This window comes from Malaya genurostris, chromosome 1, assembly GCF_030247185.1.
Source record: "Malaya genurostris strain Urasoe2022 chromosome 1, Malgen_1.1, whole genome shotgun sequence".
NCBI lineage: Eukaryota > Metazoa > Arthropoda > Insecta > Diptera > Culicidae > Malaya > Malaya genurostris.
Window position 1 is genome coordinate 135,214,816 of NC_080570.1, and position 17,972 is coordinate 135,232,787.

General features: G+C 36.1%; 1 protein-coding gene across 1 annotated transcript in view; it reads right to left on the reverse strand.

Annotated features, from left to right (window-relative positions):
* LOC131425840 (chaoptin) overlaps positions 1-17,972 on the reverse strand; it is a 176,400-nt gene that overhangs the window by 105,277 nt on the left and 53,151 nt on the right. The window lies entirely within an intron of this gene.

Consider the following 17,972-nt stretch of genomic DNA (forward strand, 5'->3'; position numbering starts at 1 on the left):
AAACTGATTAGATTTTTGTTAGGAGCTTTCTTTTACGTGATTTCGTTTGTAGCATTTTCACTAATGGGCGGTCCTAACGGCTATAAAAATAGTCGCATACAGAATATTAATGTCGATTATTTTATTTCGCATTTGCAAATTTATTGAAAAAAAAAACTATCAATATGCTGTAGGGATTCATTTCCAGCATTCAGAAGGGACAAATTGCGTAATTCTCTACGATATTAAACTCGGAACATTTTTCGCAAAAAAAGCTTCACTTGATCTCGATTACTGTGAATTTCACACAGCGAAAAGTGCACAAATCTAACCAAATTGTTCTTGATTTGCACTAAACTGAGGATAATTACCTGCGGTTTGCGAAAAACAAATCCTAATAGTTCTTTAGAAAAATTTTAGAGCCATTAGAACGGCTGATTTTTTATAATGCTCTCCAACGTTGCTTTTTCATCCATCGAAATGACTGGCAGCTGTGACGTAATCGCTCTTGTCGAAAGCGAAACTAGCTGTGCAGACGACACAAAACACATCTGCTCGCAGTGGCGATAGAATCCAAACTGATTCAATTTTTGTTAAGAGATTTCCTTTTATTTGATTTCGTTTGTAGCTTTTCCACTAATGGGCGGTCCTAACGGCTATAAAAATAGCCGCATACAGAATTTTTATGTCGATTATTTCATTTCGGATTTGCAAAATTTTTTGAAAAAAACTATCAACATGCTGTAGGGATTAATTTCCAGCATTCAGAAGGGTCAAATTGCGGAATTCTCTACGATATTAAACTCGGAACATTTTTCTCAAAAAAAGGCTTCACTTGATCTCGATTACTGTGAATTTCACACAGCGAAAAGTGCACAAATCTAACCAAATTGTTCTTGATTTGCACTAAACTGAGGATAATTACCTGCGATTTGCGAAAAACAAATCCTAATAGTTCTTTAGAAAAATTTTAGAGCCATTAGAACGGCTGATTTTTTATAATGCTCTCCAACGTTGCTTTTTCATCCATCGAAATGACTGGCAGCTGTGACGTAATCGCTCTTGTCGAAAGCGAAACTAGCTGTGCAGACGACACAAAACACATCTGCTCGCAGTGGCGATAGAATCCAAACTGATTCAATTTTTGTTAAGAGATTTCCTTTTATTTGATTTCGTTTGTAGCTTTTCCACTAATGGGCGGTCCTAACGGCTATAAAAATAGCCGCATACAGAATTTTTATGTCGATTATTTCATTTCGGATTTGCAAAATTTTTTGAAAAAAACTATCAATATGCTGTAGGGATTAATTTCCAGCATTCAGAAGGGTCAAATTGCGGAATTCTCTACGATATTAAACTCGGAACATTTTTCTCAAAAAAAGGCTTCACTTGATCTCGATTACTGTGAATTTCACACAGCGAAAAGTGCACAAATCTAACCAAATTGTTCTTGATTTGCACTAAACTGAGGATAATTACCTGCGATTTGCGAAAAACAAATCCTAATAGTTCTTTAGAAAAATTTTAGAGCCATTAGAACGGCTGATTTTTTATAATGCTCTCCAACGTTGCTTTTTCATCCATCGAAATGACTGGCAGCTGTGACGTAATCGCTCTTGTCGAAAGCGAAACTAGCTGTGCAGACGACACAAAACACATCTGCTCGCAGTGGCGATAGAATCCAAACTGATTCAATTTTTGTTAAGAGATTTCCTTTTATTTGATTTCGTTTGTAGCTTTTCCACTAATGGGCGGTCCTAACGGCTATAAAAATAGCCGCATACAGAATTTTTATGTCGATTATTTCATTTCGGATTTGCAAAATTTTTTGAAAAAAACTATCAATATGCTGTAGGGATTAATTTCCAGCATTCAGAAGGGTCAAATTGCGGAATTCTCTACGATATTAAACTCGGAACATTTTTCTCAAAAAAAGGCTTCACTTGATCTCGATTACTGTGAATTTCACACAGCGAAAAGTGCACAAATCTAACCAAATTGTTCTTGATTTGCACTAAACTGAGGATAATTACCTGCGATTTGCGAAAAACAAATCCTAATAGTTCTTTAGAAAAATTTTAGAGCCATTAGAACGGCTGATTTTTTATAATGCTCTCCAACGTTGCTTTTTCATCCATCGAAATGACTGGCAGCTGTGACGTAATCGCTCTTGTCGAAAGCGAAACTAGCTGTGCAGACGACACAAAACACATCTGCTCGCAGTGGCGATAGAATCCAAACTGATTCAATTTTTGTTAAGAGATTTCCTTTTATTTGATTTCGTTTGTAGCTTTTCCACTAATGGGCGGTCCTAACGGCTATAAAAATAGCCGCATACAGAATTTTTATGTCGATTATTTCATTTCGGATTTGCAAAATTTTTTGAAAAAAACTATCAATATGCTGTAGGGATTAATTTCCAGCATTCAGAAGGGTCAAATTGCGGAATTCTCTACGATATTAAACTCGGAACATTTTTCTCAAAAAAAGGCTTCACTTGATCTCGATTACTGTGAATTTCACACAGCGAAAAGTGCACAAATCTAACCAAATTGTTCTTGATTTGCACTAAACTGAGGATAATTACCTGCGATTTGCGAAAAACAAATCCTAATAGTTCTTTAGAAAAATTTTAGAGCCATTAGAACGGCTGATTTTTTATAATGCTCTCCAACGTTGCTTTTTCATCCATCGAAATGACTGGCAGCTGTGACGTAATCGCTCTTGTCGAAAGCGAAACTAGCTGTGCAGACGACACAAAACACATCTGCTCGCAGTGGCGATAGAATCCAAACTGATTCAATTTTTGTTAAGAGATTTCGTTTTATGTGATTTCGTTTGTAGCTTTTTCACTAATGGGCGGTCCTAACGGCTATAAAAATAGCCGCATATAGAATTTCAATGTCGATTATTTCATTTCGGATTTGCATAATTTATTGAAAGAGACTATCAATATGCTGTAGGGATTCGTTTCTAGCATTCAGAAGGACCAAATTGAGGAACTCACTACGATATTCACCACTTTTGGAAACATTTTTCTTGAACGATTTGTTGTACAGCAGCAGCTATTTTCTTCTCTTCCTCAGAACGCGTTCTGATTGGCTGGTGTTGACATGGGTCAAATGAGATAGGTTTTTCAATAGTGTACTATTGAAATACTTCAATGCTCTTGCTATACACGTTTAAGTTGAAAAATTTCGATTCTATTGGTAGTTAGATTATATAAATCCTTCCACAGATCACTGAGCTATGAGCTTTCAAAATACGAGAAAGGCAAACGCGCCATATGAATTATCCTCTTTGATACTCGTTTATACCAAACATTTCAGAAAAGTTTAATTTTGAACTATTTGAGATTATGTCACACAACTGAAAATTTTATCATAAAATTGTGATCATATTTCCGATGGCATGTAGCAAAAATTATGTTGATTCGTTAGATACAACAAGAGATATTCACGATCAAAAACTTATCACTCTCTCAGAGGGTAAATTTTGAAAAGGCACCCCATAGTAAAGTAAGTCGTATTCACGACAAAACTTGTTTTAATCCAACTAGTTGTGTAATGATTGATTATGAAAATTATGAATTTTACAGGACACATAATTCAACAAACGATACAATTTATAATTAAGTAGTTTTCAAGTGACGTAGTATTCCACTCGTATAGAATTTTACAGGCTCCGAGTATAATTTGCACTCGGCTAGCAAGTGTGACTGTATGAATTTATATTGCCCCTAACCAGCCAAGCAGTTATGTGCTTCTGTGGTTCAGTCGATTAACTGACGTACTTTGTGCTCCAATGTTTCTGTTTCTGGTTCAAGTCGCGCTGTTGCTGTCGATCTTTTATTTTTCGTTTCATTCCATTCCAAGCCAAGTAATTTTCAAATCACACAGTTTTACATGTTCTTGAATATAAATTTGTGTAAAATACAACGCTCCATTTATGTGCATCTTATAAGATGTAAAATCAATTTTTTTTTTGAACTGTCCAACAATCGGTTAACCCCTAAATGAAACAAATCTAGGTTATTTCATAAAAATTGTATAACTTTCTATCGAAACAAAATTATTGTCACTATATTACCAAAACAAAAGAACTGGAATAACTCAGGATTTATTTATTTCTACTTTTTTCAATGTGAGTAAAATAGATAACTAGCTTTGCAAAAATCGGCAAAGTAAACTTTCGGTAGATTTTTCAATGATCCGCATGAGCAAGTGACAGTTTCTCTTGGTTTACTTTTTCTTTCAATTATTGTGACCAGTGTGGTAAAATTCCATTTTCCAATGAAATTATTTAGATGGTAATGAAATTTCTGGCGTTTTACTGACAGTGTATTTCAATTCTTGAATAAACTTGACTTTTGTGGTCATAATCAAATGAGATCCACTGGATTCATCGTCAATTGGATAACCATGGCTTTGTCATATCGCTTGTTTAAAATAAATAAATATAAGGTGTCGGTTTCCATTTGAGTTTACAGTTATCGCCAGGAAGTGTGAATAACTAATTTTCGAATTTTTGGTATGCATTGAGACGTATTCCAAATGTTTAGAAATGAAAGATTGGAGTATAAACCAATGAATTCAAGTACATTCTGTGTTTGACCGTGATTACCATTCGATTATTATCTTGAGCCAACTGAATATTCACTAGGAGTTCATTTGATGAACAGTGTCTCAGTCAATTGAAAGAGATATTTGTTATTTCAATGAAGAAACTGACGTCGGTTCAAGTGAATTTCAATTAGGTTTTGCACGATGACCATTCGAATTAACTACCGATGAATCAAGTTCATCTTTTGACAGCTATCAGTGGTCTGTTTACAAATCTATTAAAACGTTTTAAATTAGAATAAACGCAATGAACACATAAACAAACCACTGATAGCTGTCAAAATTGATTCATTTGATTCATTTTTGTGAGGTTATGTCATGTTCGTGCAAAACTTAATTAGATTTTACACGATGACGACACAAATGAACTGCCGATGAATCAAGTTTACCTTTGACAACTGCCGTGTGTTTGTTTTGTTTCGCGACTGCAAATTAAAAATTGAAAAATGACGAAAAAGTACCTGTTAAAAACGTGTTCCACAGTGAAAAGAACTAGAAAGATTGCCCTATATGCGTTTCCAGCTTCAAGGAACGATATTTGTATAAATCTGTTTAGTGTGAGGCGACTTTCAATTTATAATTCAGACGATGAACCTCTGATCAACTTTTAAACTGTAAACAAACACACGGCGGCTGTCAAAAAGTTCGTTCTGTTCACTTTGTGAAATTATGTCATGTTCGTGTAAAACCTAACTAACCAATATTAGGTTTTTTATCGTGACGACACAAATGAACAAGTATTCATCCTTGACAGTTCAGGGGTACTGTTTACAAACCAGCTTAAACAAAAATCGAAGAGCACATCTAAAACAATCATCTTTACACTTTGCAACTAGTCACTTTTATTTGATAAATATCAAAAACGTACCGTATTCAATCGTAAACAAATGTTTTAAAACTTTATTTAGGCGATACGGACCGTAAATGGTCTGATCCAATTTGTCAATAAACAAACAAAAGAAATTTCTGTTTAAAAACAGTACTGCTGAACTGTCAAAATGTGTACATCCGATTGAGGTTAGCAGTGACGGTAAAAAACCTAATTCAAATTAGAATTAACGCAACGAACACATAAACAAACCACTGGTAGCTGTCAAAATTGGTTCATTTTGTTAATTTTTGTGATGTTATTAGGTTTTACACGAGCATGAGATAATCTCACAACATGAACTTTTTTTGACAGCCGCCGTTTATTTGTTTACAGTTTAAAAGTTCATCAGAGGTTCATCGTTTGAATTGAAAAATTACAAGTCGCCTCACACTAAACCGATTTATATAAATATCACTCCTTGATGCTGGAAACTCACACAGGGCTATCGTTTTAGTTCTTTTCACTGTGGAACACGTTTTTAACAGGCACTTTTTCATCATTTTTCAGTTTTTAATTTGCAATCTCAAAACAAAACAAACACACGGTAGCTGTCAAAGATGAACTTGTTTCATCGGCAGTTCATTTACTTCGTCATCGTGCAAAACCTAATATCATGTTCGTGCAAAACCTGACTGACGGTGCAACGGATGAATAACTGAGTCACAGTGAACAGACTTCCAAGTAGAGATTTCATCGTGTCTAAGAAATTTGACGGTTGTTTTAAAAAGCAATCACCAAGTAGCAATTCTCCTGTAGGGGCGCTTCGAGCAGTCCAGCAATCGCTTATGGGCTCTTGCGTTCGAGCTTTCATGCAATGGTAATTCATGCGTGCAAAGTCGTGCGCAATGGAGATTTTTGACGGATTTTTACTTGTATACTTTAAATAGCTTTTTTGGAAAAGTTTGTACTAGCTTGGATGTCAGTTCTCTGTGACTGAGTGTTGTCCATTCAGTGTATCAGTGAACGGTATTCGTATTGAGTATGAAGTGTAGCACACATAATAACGTTACACAGATAAAAATATTTTGTAAATTTACATTTATTTTCATGCACATATTTGCGGCAGGCAATTGAATGGAAAATTACATTACAAAACTAAGCGGTTTGTAAATACAGGGTCCGGCACTCGAAGTGTAACCAATTAAAAAGGCCATAAATTCAGTTTGGAAAATTACTTTTACTTAATTCAAAGTACAAAATGTGTAAAAATAATACAAAATTCAGAATCAATTCACTTTTGCTCGATATGACCACCTTTTGCCTTGACTTGATGACTTGAGAGAGCGAAGGAGTTGCTTCGTTTGGCCGAAAGCGGTCAATTTCCGAACATTGTATTTTCTGACGAGAAAATTTTTCCAATTGAGCAATTCGTAAACTTTAAAAACGATAGGGTTTACTTGACCGACCGTTCATACGAGAATTTGAGTCATCGATTGGCCACCAGGAGGCAGCACCCGCAACAGATAATGGTTTGGGCCGCTGTAATCGCAGATGGGCGCTCTCCAATCGTTTTCATCGAGCCTGGCGTCAAGGTAAATGCGACATATTATCGGGAAAGTATTCTGGAGGTTGCTTTGAAGCCGTGGGCAGACAAACATTTCGGTGGCAGACCATGGACGTTTCAGCAGGACTCGGCACCGTCTCACAAAGCTCGAGTGAACCAAGAATGGCTGAAAAACAACGTTCCGAACTTCATCACGTCCACACAATGGCTCTCGAATTCACCAGATGCGAATCCAATGGATTATTCTCTTTGGGCCATTTTGGAGAGCAAAGTCCGAACTAAAAGATACACCAGTCTCGAGGCGCTGAAAAAAGTTATTGTCCGCGAGTGGGCCAAAATACCTGCAAGTCACATTCGGCCAAACGAAGCAACTCCTTCGCTCTCTCAAGTCATCAAGTCAAGGCAAAAGGTGGTCATATCGAGCAAAAGTGAATTGATTCTGAATTTTGTATTATTTTTACACATTTTGTACTTTGAATTAAGTAAAAGTAATTTTCCAAACTGAATTTATGGCCTTTTTAAATGGTTACACTTCGAGTGCCGGACCCTGTATACAGTCTTGTGCAATGAAAAACTAAATGAATATTAATGTAATTTTACATCAATCATGGCTTTAAATGAGATTTTCGTTTCAACTGACGTCTATTTCATAGTACTATCGGTTTACATGCCGTGTAAGTTTAATCATTTCTTTATGTGTAACATATGTTGCATAGCATAATTTTAACTTACATTTGATTTCATCCACTGATTTTTCAATTCAAAATTCCTTCCTTCACTGTAAATGTGAATTTCAATTGAATGAAATTAAATTAACTTTTACGGTACTGATTGTGACGCGATTATGAAAGTTTTCGTAGATTTTATAGTTCTGTTTAGAAGTCGAAGGATTTAGGTGCAATACATCATACAAAAAGTTAAGTGGTAAACGTGGAAATCACTTAGTAATTAGTAGATGATAATTTATACAAAAAGACGCTGTCACTTGTTCTTACGGCCATTTGAAAATTGAACCGAGAATTTACGATGCAAAAGCGTTGTTTTTCTAGTTCTTTCACCACTCTAAGTTTGAGTTTTGCGTCAGAGCATACTGAGCAAATAATAATGCATGAAAATCATAACCTCAAAAAATCTGAGCAAATACTAATGCATGAAAATCATAACCTCAAAAAAATCACCTTTTATATATTGTTCTGGTTTGGCACTGGAAAATACTTGAACGGGAGTTTCGAAATTATTTCCCTTGTGATGGGGAATTTTCCCCTCATAAATTGTACCGAAATTTTTGGCACTGTAGGAACGGATATTATACGATCAAAGTGATTGCCACCCAGTTAAAATCAAGTTTATCATTTGAGCCCGTGCGTTTTTCTGCGCCGTGACCTTGTTTGCTTGAAAAAATTAACAATATCAAATATGGAATTGTAATTAAGAATCTTCATACAAATACTGTGATGATCGTTGCAAGGAGCTCTGGTAAATCCAACAAATATCGTGTATAATGAGTATGAATTAGTTTCTATAATAAAGTGGTACAAGACTGCGACCAATCTGATCAGAAATTTCCCAAACGCCCCTTGACGTCTAAACGACCAATTTAAAACCACATCAATTCTGAGGTTATGTCTGGACCGAATATGCCTCGCATTGTTTGACCCTGTTCCGAAATGACAGACATTTGGCCGAACACACGATTTTCTATTTCGATCAAACTTCGCAAACTTTGGAACGAACCCGGTCCGGTTAGCAAAGCTCGGATTCCTATGAAACTGACATCAATCGTGAATGAACGAGATGAAAAACAGCTGTTTGGCACAGTCGTGTAAATTAAGACTGATGATGACCGGCCGTTGTACGCCGACTGTGATGCCACTTCGGATGCTTTGTGCCTCCGCCGCAGTACGATGACGATCTCGTCGCGGTCGGCGGCTGTCGTCCGTCGGTGGGAAGGACGCGGAATGAACCAATACAATGGATTGCATTGGCGAATCGGTTGACTGTTGTAGACTGATGGCATTGCATAGTGCTATCGTTATGGAATGGGCCACATGACCGATGCCGTGATGGCACCATGGGTTGCATCATCTTTTGCCGACTGTGTCGAGAATAGGGCTTAGTGTTTTCCACACAGGATGAAAAGCTTGATTTTTTTTCATAAGCTCAGCTGATCGACGTCGATTTGCTTTCCGCGGAACATCTGATAAAATGATGCTATTCAAGTTCGAAAAACAGACGATTGTCAAAATGAGATGATATCAATTGAAACATAATTTAATGCTTTCATGTTACCCTCAAATGTAGAAAGAAAATTAAATTTTTAACGCATTCTCACGATCGATTCTTCAACTGAATGATGGAGAAGGTAAACACAAAATAAAATTAAGAGATAATGGAGCGGTTTCAGTATGCGATCATCATTTTACTAACGTTGTTTATAATATCTTTATTGCGATTTGATTTCTTCGAAGCCGCCCGTGCTGGCTACTTCTATGCCTATCTATATTCAAATCAGACAATTCAAATGATTCAAACTACAATGGAGGTGTGCAGGATTGCAATTACTGTTTGTTTGATCATTTCACCCATTCTGAGGTTCAAACGAGCCATTTTTTGAAGAGCCTATTGCCAACTGACCCTCGACCATGCTTCCACAATTCACATAGGTAATAAACAGCAACAATAAAAGTTTAACTATTTTCGATCCAAACGCCTGCACTCAAACAAAGAAAGATCAGCTAGTGATGATAGTACGCGAGCGGGAGTGCGACGGATTGACCCAAATTTGGATATACATATTATTTTACGCCCTATACTACTGCTGTCTAAACTCTAGCTTGATGCCACGGTTAGTGGGAACGAGGCAGTAAAAGTTAACCACCCGTGACGCATCTCTTTCTTTTGTATTAGGCGTTTCTGTGTGCCCCGAAAAAGTTCCCTACTTTTAGAGAGGTTTTTTTTCCAGTGTTTCATTATGATGCATAGGGTAATTGTACCTTTGGTAATCTCATTAGTCGAGTCACTCCAACACTTACAATCCACGGATTGCGATGTAATCGGAGTCAATATATTCGCTTCCGCTCACATGAGCAATGTTGCAGCAAAAATTGGCACTCAAATAATGACACTTATGAAGTAATCGTTCAATCGATCGGCCTATTTTCATATAAGAGTAGTTCACTTCGTCTACTGATAACTGATAAAATATACAGACTCGAACAATTCTTTTTCCAAATCCCGTGTAAATTTTTAATTTGCAACCCTTAAAAATTAGTTTTAATCTCGACGAAAAAAATATACCGTGAAAGTACGGAAAAATAATATTTAATTGGAATTAAGGCAAAAATAGCCATTCCTGAAATATTTGTTTGATTATTTCAGAATTCTTGACAATTCGAAATCTTATACCGACATACGTTTACGATTTTGTAAATTCCTGTGGTGTACAGCAATCGTTCACTTAACCGAACTCAGTAAAGTTAGTATATCAATTCTCCGAAATCTCGGTACATACTTTTTTTATTAACCGAGGCTCGGTAAATTATCAAAGTAACCCTTTTGATTTAATGCATAGCTGAACCACAGACTAACAGACAGGACACTCAAATTAGATTCTTCAATCATTTTAACGGTCATTTTGAATATTCATTTATTTGGGACAGTACTCACATGTGTCATGATGGCGCCACATTACCATATCAAAAACATCCTGTCTGTCATCTAGACTGTGTTTATTTTTTTCATTTACCAACAGAGTTGCCATTCATACAGAATTACCGGTAATATATTGATTTGTATACGTCCATGCAAATTTCATGCAGGATAATATTTATAATATAATATGTAATACATATTGCCAAAACTATATACATAATTGTGCCTACTTCTCATCCTCCAACGCAATACAAAATCGAACCCGTTTTGTTACAATATTTACTTGCTTCTGGTCTGCCGCCACTTAATTTCGGGTGAAAACTACCAACACAATAAAAAATAGTCTAGATGAACAACGTTGAGTCAAATACCGTTACCTTCCAACATCGCGAAAAAGTTAAATATATTATCAACGTAATCCAATAATTTATTGTGACGATTCGTTTTCACATATTTTGATGAAATCAGGCATCCCTGCAAGCAGCTGATCAGTGTTGACAAACGAGGGGAAACCAACTAGTAAAAAAACTTTTACATAACACAAGGAGTGTACACATAGTAGTAGTACAATATAGGTGGAACTAGTGCATCACGAAAAATTATTTTTAAAAAAATTTACTCATACTGTCATGTCTGTTAGTCTTTGGCTTAACGACATTAAATAAATGCAGTTGTTAAAAACAGATTGTGATAAATTCTAGGTACTTTGTTCATACGAGGGATGATCAGAACAGAAAAATGCAATAAAACATTATAACACATATCGTAATAATTATATTTGGGAAAAGAATCTCAACAGAGGATCCAAATACGCACGAGGGTAAGATCCCCAAAACACTAATCTACATCAAGTTCCGGTGTAGTATATTTCGTTATATATTGATACCTATATCAGGTGTACAACTTTGCTTCCGCCGTTTTTTCCAAAATAAAAGCTTTATTGCGAAAAAGTGCTTACAGATGTATTATTCAAAGTATTGTCCGTCGCTAGCGACAACTTTCTCCCATCTTTCCGGTATTTCTTGAATCCCGGCTCGTCTATCCATGAAGCAATCCATTTTTCCAACTTTTCGAAGGATTGAAAATGTTGATCTGCGAGGCCGTGTACCATCGAACGGAATAGGAGGAAGTCAGAAGGGGCGACATCTGGGGAATACGGCGTGTGGAGCAAGACTTCCCATTTCAGCGTTTCCGGGTACTTTTTGACCACTTTTGCGACGTGAGGCCGAGCATTGTCGTGTTGGAGGATGACTTTGTCATGTCGCTGATATTGTGGCCGCTTTTCTTTTAGTGAACGCGACTAAGGCACATCAGTTGCGTTCGGTAGCGATCTCCTGTGGTGGTTTCACCCGGTTTTAAGAGCTCGTAGTAAACCACACCGAGCTGATCCCACCAAATACAAATCATAACCTTGGCGCCGTGAATATTCGGTTTTGTCTTCGACGAAATAGCATACCCGGCCTTTCCCCATAATTTTCTGCGTTTAGGGTTATCGTATCGAACCCACTTTTCATCATCGGTTACGATTCGATATAAAAACCGCTTACGATTTTGTCTTTGAAGCAGTTGCTAACAGACAAATAGACGGCGCTCGATGTCCCTCAGTTTCAACTCGTACGGCACCCAGTTTCCTTCTTTCTGAATCATGCCCAGGACCGTGAGGCGTTTTGAAATGGCTTACTGACTCACTCCCAACGATTCGTCAAGCTCTTCTTGGGTTTTTCCTCTTCCACCACCATGTTTGACATCGAAATCTCCATTATTAAAACGTTGAAACCACTCCCGACATGTTCTTTTACTCAGAGCAGCATCACCGTATGTTTCTGAGAGCATTCGATGCACTTCAGCTGCCTTTTTTTTTCGAATTGTAACAGAAAAGTAAAACTTCCCGTAAATGGTTAGAATTATAATAAATAATAATAAATAATACGAAAACAAGAACAACTGTCACTGAAACGGCGATGACAATTCGTTAAGCACTGTACACACACACTTTAAAGGCATTATCATCTATATATTTTGACCAGTCTCAGCTGGTACAGCCACCTATCGGAAAACGGCGGAAGCAAAGCTGTACACCTGATAACTAAACGTTTACTTTAATCATAGCCAGTTTAATTTTCCACCGTGCTAAATCGCGCCAATGGTAATTACAGTTGAAGAGTTTGAAGATGTTAATTTGTTACATTACGGATTTTTAATTGTGTTTCTTACTGATTTCGACATTACAGCTTCATCAATATTACTGTGTAAACGTCATAATCAAAATATTGATATTCAAGAATTCAAGTGTTTATTTCGTATTATAAATCTGATTTTAATAAATACTGTAAACTATCTATTAAATTTTGAAACACGAAAATTTATATTGTTGTATACATTTGATCAGTATCTAACGGGGCAAACAGATTTGAAAAATGACATGCGAATGCAACTGATCTTATGAAAACATCGAGAATGTTACCGAAGAGACTGGACTCGAACCCGTAGCTAACTCCTAACCGGGGAAATTGTTTTGCCAATCAAACTATCCTGCATATGAAAACACATGAAAAGACAGCCCAATTGTCTAGAAGAACCAAGCATGCTTCGCTTTACTTGGCTTTGGGTTATCTCTTCATATGTTCCATTCACAGGGTAAAACAATTTCCACGGTTAGGAGTCAGCTACGGGTTGGAATCTCGTATCTGCGATAACATTTTCGCGGTTTTCATTACATAGTTGCATTCGCATGCCATTTTTCCAATCTGTTTTCCACGTTAGAAACTGATGAAATTTAAAACTTTACAGTTCGAAAAAATATTGCAATTTTACATCTTATAAGATGCACATAAATGGACCGTTGTATTCCACACAAACACATATCCAAGAACATATAAAATTATGTGATTTGAAAATTACTTAGCTTGAAATCGAATGAAACTAAACATCGATAGCAACAGCGCGGCTTGAACCGAGAAACATTAGATCACGAAGCACGTCAGTTAATCGACTGAACCACAAAAGCACTTATCGGCTTGGCTGGTAAATGGGGCATATAAATTCATACAGTCGCACTTGCTAGCCGAAAGCAAACTATACTCGGAGCCCGTTAAAATCTATTCGAGTGAAATATTTCATCATTTGAAAAGTTACGTAGTTACCCACGTAACAATAAAAAATTGTTAAAATTGACATGTTTCACAATTGCTACAGTACGGTTATTTTTGTTGGATATGTTAGACAAATGATTCCACATGTTTTTATTACAAATGTAAAAATCGTTCATATTACTGCTTGTGGAATCAACTCAAAAACCTGAACGGATTATGTTTCAGATCGGTTTCATTAACTGACTGTACAATATGTTCATTTAAACAGTTTCATATCCAGTTTTCTCTCAACGAATATTACTGCTGTGAAACATATCAAACAAGAAACTTGTTGCACATCATACAATTTATTATTGCATTGCATGATTCTCATGAACGTTCCAAGCGAGGTTTTCATTATTTATTCTAATTTATTTTCAAAATGCGTAGTTCACCTAACAGTTAGATGAGATTTTTGCACCACTCAGTATTAGATTAGACGCATTCACATAACAAAATATTGTAATTTATACTAGAAATGTTTCTCATGAAAGAGTGTTTATATTTAGGTTGCAAATTGATTTCATGTTTCAAATATAAACACAAATCAATTACAAATACATTTCAAATGTTTATAATTCTTTTTCACTTCTAAATCTGATGCTATTACCAAAGGATGCAAACGATAACTTCGAAACTTTATGCCAATCCACATATACCATTTTAAACCACCATAGCCTACTTGACGATGAGTATCTTGGGTCGCTATACTCTAAAGATGATGGAATAAACTTTCGAAACATTGACCAGCAGCGCAAAATTAGTTTTTTATAAAGAAAAAATCTTTTTTTATCTATCTAGTGCTGTAATGATGCCTTTCTCATATAACTTATACTTTCAAAAGCATCACTAGAAGATTCTGTCAAGATTTTTTATCAAACTTGAATAAAATCAAAAAATTTCTTTGGGTTAAACTACCATAACTTTTTTGAATTTGTAAACAGTTATGTCAAGTTAATATAGATTTAAATGTGGTAACTTTGCACGCTATGCGAAATTGAACAAAGCACGCTGTTTGCTAGGCGGAGATGTTTTCTTCTTCCGTACCAGCACGTACCGATTTTGCATAATTTTGTATGACAGTTTGAAAATTTTGATACTCATCGCCCTATAATTTCGAATAAAATTGCACAGTATCCACTAAGACACTGTGAGCTTTGATTTGAATCAGAGAAATCACTGAGAAATCGAAGTGAGTTCCGTTTTTGGAGTTTTTCTTCACTATTATCGGTGCTTTCGAAAGCGGAAACCGGGGACTAGTAGTCCCAAAGTAGGTTTATATATCGACTAACTAACAAGGTCTGCCAACTAGATGAATTTACCAGAAGGTTTTACAAAAATTTGCACCTTGTTTCGCTATCACTTTAAAAAACAAATCACATGAAATTGAAATTTTTCACTTATAGCGCTGTAATGCCAGAACCGAAAGTCGGATCTGGATCCACTTTTCGGGAGCTTTTGTTTAAAGAATTCCAAGACTTTTATTTGCCTGGTAATTCCGGAACCGAAAGTCGGATAAAGACAAAAAATTAATAGCGACCTAACCAAACCATTCGTTTGAATCTAAGTTTGTGAACATCGGTCACGCCAACTCTGAGAAAAATGAGTGATAATTTTTTTCAATTTTTCATGCAGACCGGAAGTCGGATCGGACTAAAATTCAATGGCGATCTATGGGGCCATAAGACAATTCATTTGAATTTGTGTTTGTGAAAATCGGTTCAGAAAATCGAGTAACATTATTTGTCACATACACACAGACATTTTGTGATATCTACGACCTGAGTCGAATGGTATATAACACTCAGTCTCAACTTTTGATTGCTTGGGTCAACGCGCTAAAGTTTTTAATGAATTGCACTTTTTTAACAAGCCTACAGTTAAAAAGTTATTCTAAATGAAACATACAACTGACAGCTGTAACTTGTTGAATTCATTAAAACTTCATTGGATATTATGTCTGTACATCTCTCGAAAATGGCTACGCTTCAAGAGAAGTGCCAATATGAGGAAGTTTATTGCTTTTTATCGGTGGTATATTTTGCTAAAATAAAAAAAATATTTCGGTTGTAACTTTTTAATTAGCACTTATAAAATTAACATCGAATGTGGATTTTAAATTGATGTTTAAATTGAAATTGTTTTAAATAAAAATATCAAGGAGACGGGTTTGAATTCGTTTTGTTCCTTTATTAATTTTTTCCGATTAATTTCCTACAACTTCTTCTTCGAAAATATTTTTGTACAATTAAACAACAGTGCAACTAACAGTTTTCGAGCCACAACGTATTTTTTGTGTGTCGATTCATCAGTGCATTAGCGGCTTATGCTGAATTTCTAATGCCACCTCACGATTCAACTGGATCCGCTGAGCAAACGTAACCTATTAATGTCTTTCCTTTCGTGCCAAACAAAAAAAAAAGAAGACTTTGTGGTCGTCATCAGATAGTAGTCATTTGGGGGTTTTTGGAACGTTTACCAGTTTGTGCAAATTGACTTGTTTCATATTTTTACGTTTCGTCTTCGTGTCATCATCAGTGTTTAATTGACTATCAAGAAATTGAACTTGTTGAAACTTGCTTATTATTTTATGAATATAACAAAGTTTAATAGTTTGACAGCTTGATAGCCTATATAAAAAGGAACATTCAGTAGATTTTTACTCTTTCAAAAACACAGAAACGCATAACCTTGATCTCATCTATTGGTTTTCATTTGAATAACCGTCAAGTGAAACGTTTGTGCCAACGTTTCAAAATACACCGCCGACTCGAACCGGACGGGGAGCAGGTACAGAGATTAAACAGAAAACTTGATGGATATTCAGCAGAACACCCAACTGTGCCAGACGATTTCATTTTCGACGGTAAACATCTCGGTAGCTAATGTGGACGGTGTGGTTTTTCCTCCGGGTCATGAGGTTCGATTTTGGACGTGGCAAGGTGTGTGAAAATTGATTTGCTTTTTAATTTTAGAACACTTACACGGTACCGAATACTGAGCGAAGCCGAAGTATCACAACACCGTCCGATGAGCTGATGAGTGGCATTGAAGTGTGTCGAAGCTCTGTCAGGATATTCGGTGTGGTAAGACGGAATAATTTCAATTTTACTCTTTAGATTTTGAAAGATGAAAAGATTCTATCATTTCTTGCTGGATGAGTAGTGGTATAATGTTATACCGTTTCACTTGGTAAAAAGTAAATGGCTCTTTCTCTCAAATGAATAATGAGAAATTTTTGGGCTAAGCGTTTACAAAATATACCTTTTACTAAATCGGTTAAAAATAGAACGTGGAGGTACTGAGTTGTATGAATTGAAGCCGCTTCTTTTTATAGCTTAATTGCTTCTTTGTTTTCCCCCTAACTAACACTGGGCAGTGTCCATGTAACGGATACACCCCATAATCCTTAACTTTCGTGCTTCGAGGTTCCCTCTTTTATCACATACACACCGGGTATTCAACACATATCACTTGCTACAAGACGGACAGACTTACGGAACGTGAAAAACTTTACCCTTGGCAACGGCTCCAACTAAAAGCGACGAGGCTTTATGGCGTCCTACTGATGGCATCAGTATTCACGGCCACTGGATGGTCCTTGCCGAAAATGTCCACAAACGTCTGCCATTTCCACTCACTATACCGCTGATATTATCTATATGCCAGCTACTGTTGCTTGGAAAAGTACGACTAGCTTTCAATGTAGTGCAGAAAGAGAGGATTTAGGGGTGAATTATGACTCTATATCGTGCATTTTCATCATTTCGGTTACTACGTGGTCAATTATCATAACTTTCTTTCTTTCTTTTGACATTTGAGAAAGTTTATCTCATTCAGGTTCTCAATCAAAGTTTTGAGTTCGGTCTTCTATTGCTGGAACCTGACGACTCATGCGGTCGATAGAAAAAAGTTGTTTGGTGTTTCAGTTACGTACAAGAAAAAAATATATGCAAAAATCTTCCTCCATAAAAGCATAACTTTCGTCTTTAACTTATAGAGGTCATTTTCTTGCTCTATATAAATTTTGCTTTTTTGCTCTATATTAATTTTGGTTTGGCAAGCTTTGAAAAACACGACACAAATGAATGATTTAGTTTTATATCTTTCATGATACCGAAAAAGTATCAACAGCGAAGTTTCTTGGAATTGGTTTTTCGAATATGATTTTCACTCGTTTCAGATACATGTGGATGACAAACAATAGACACTTT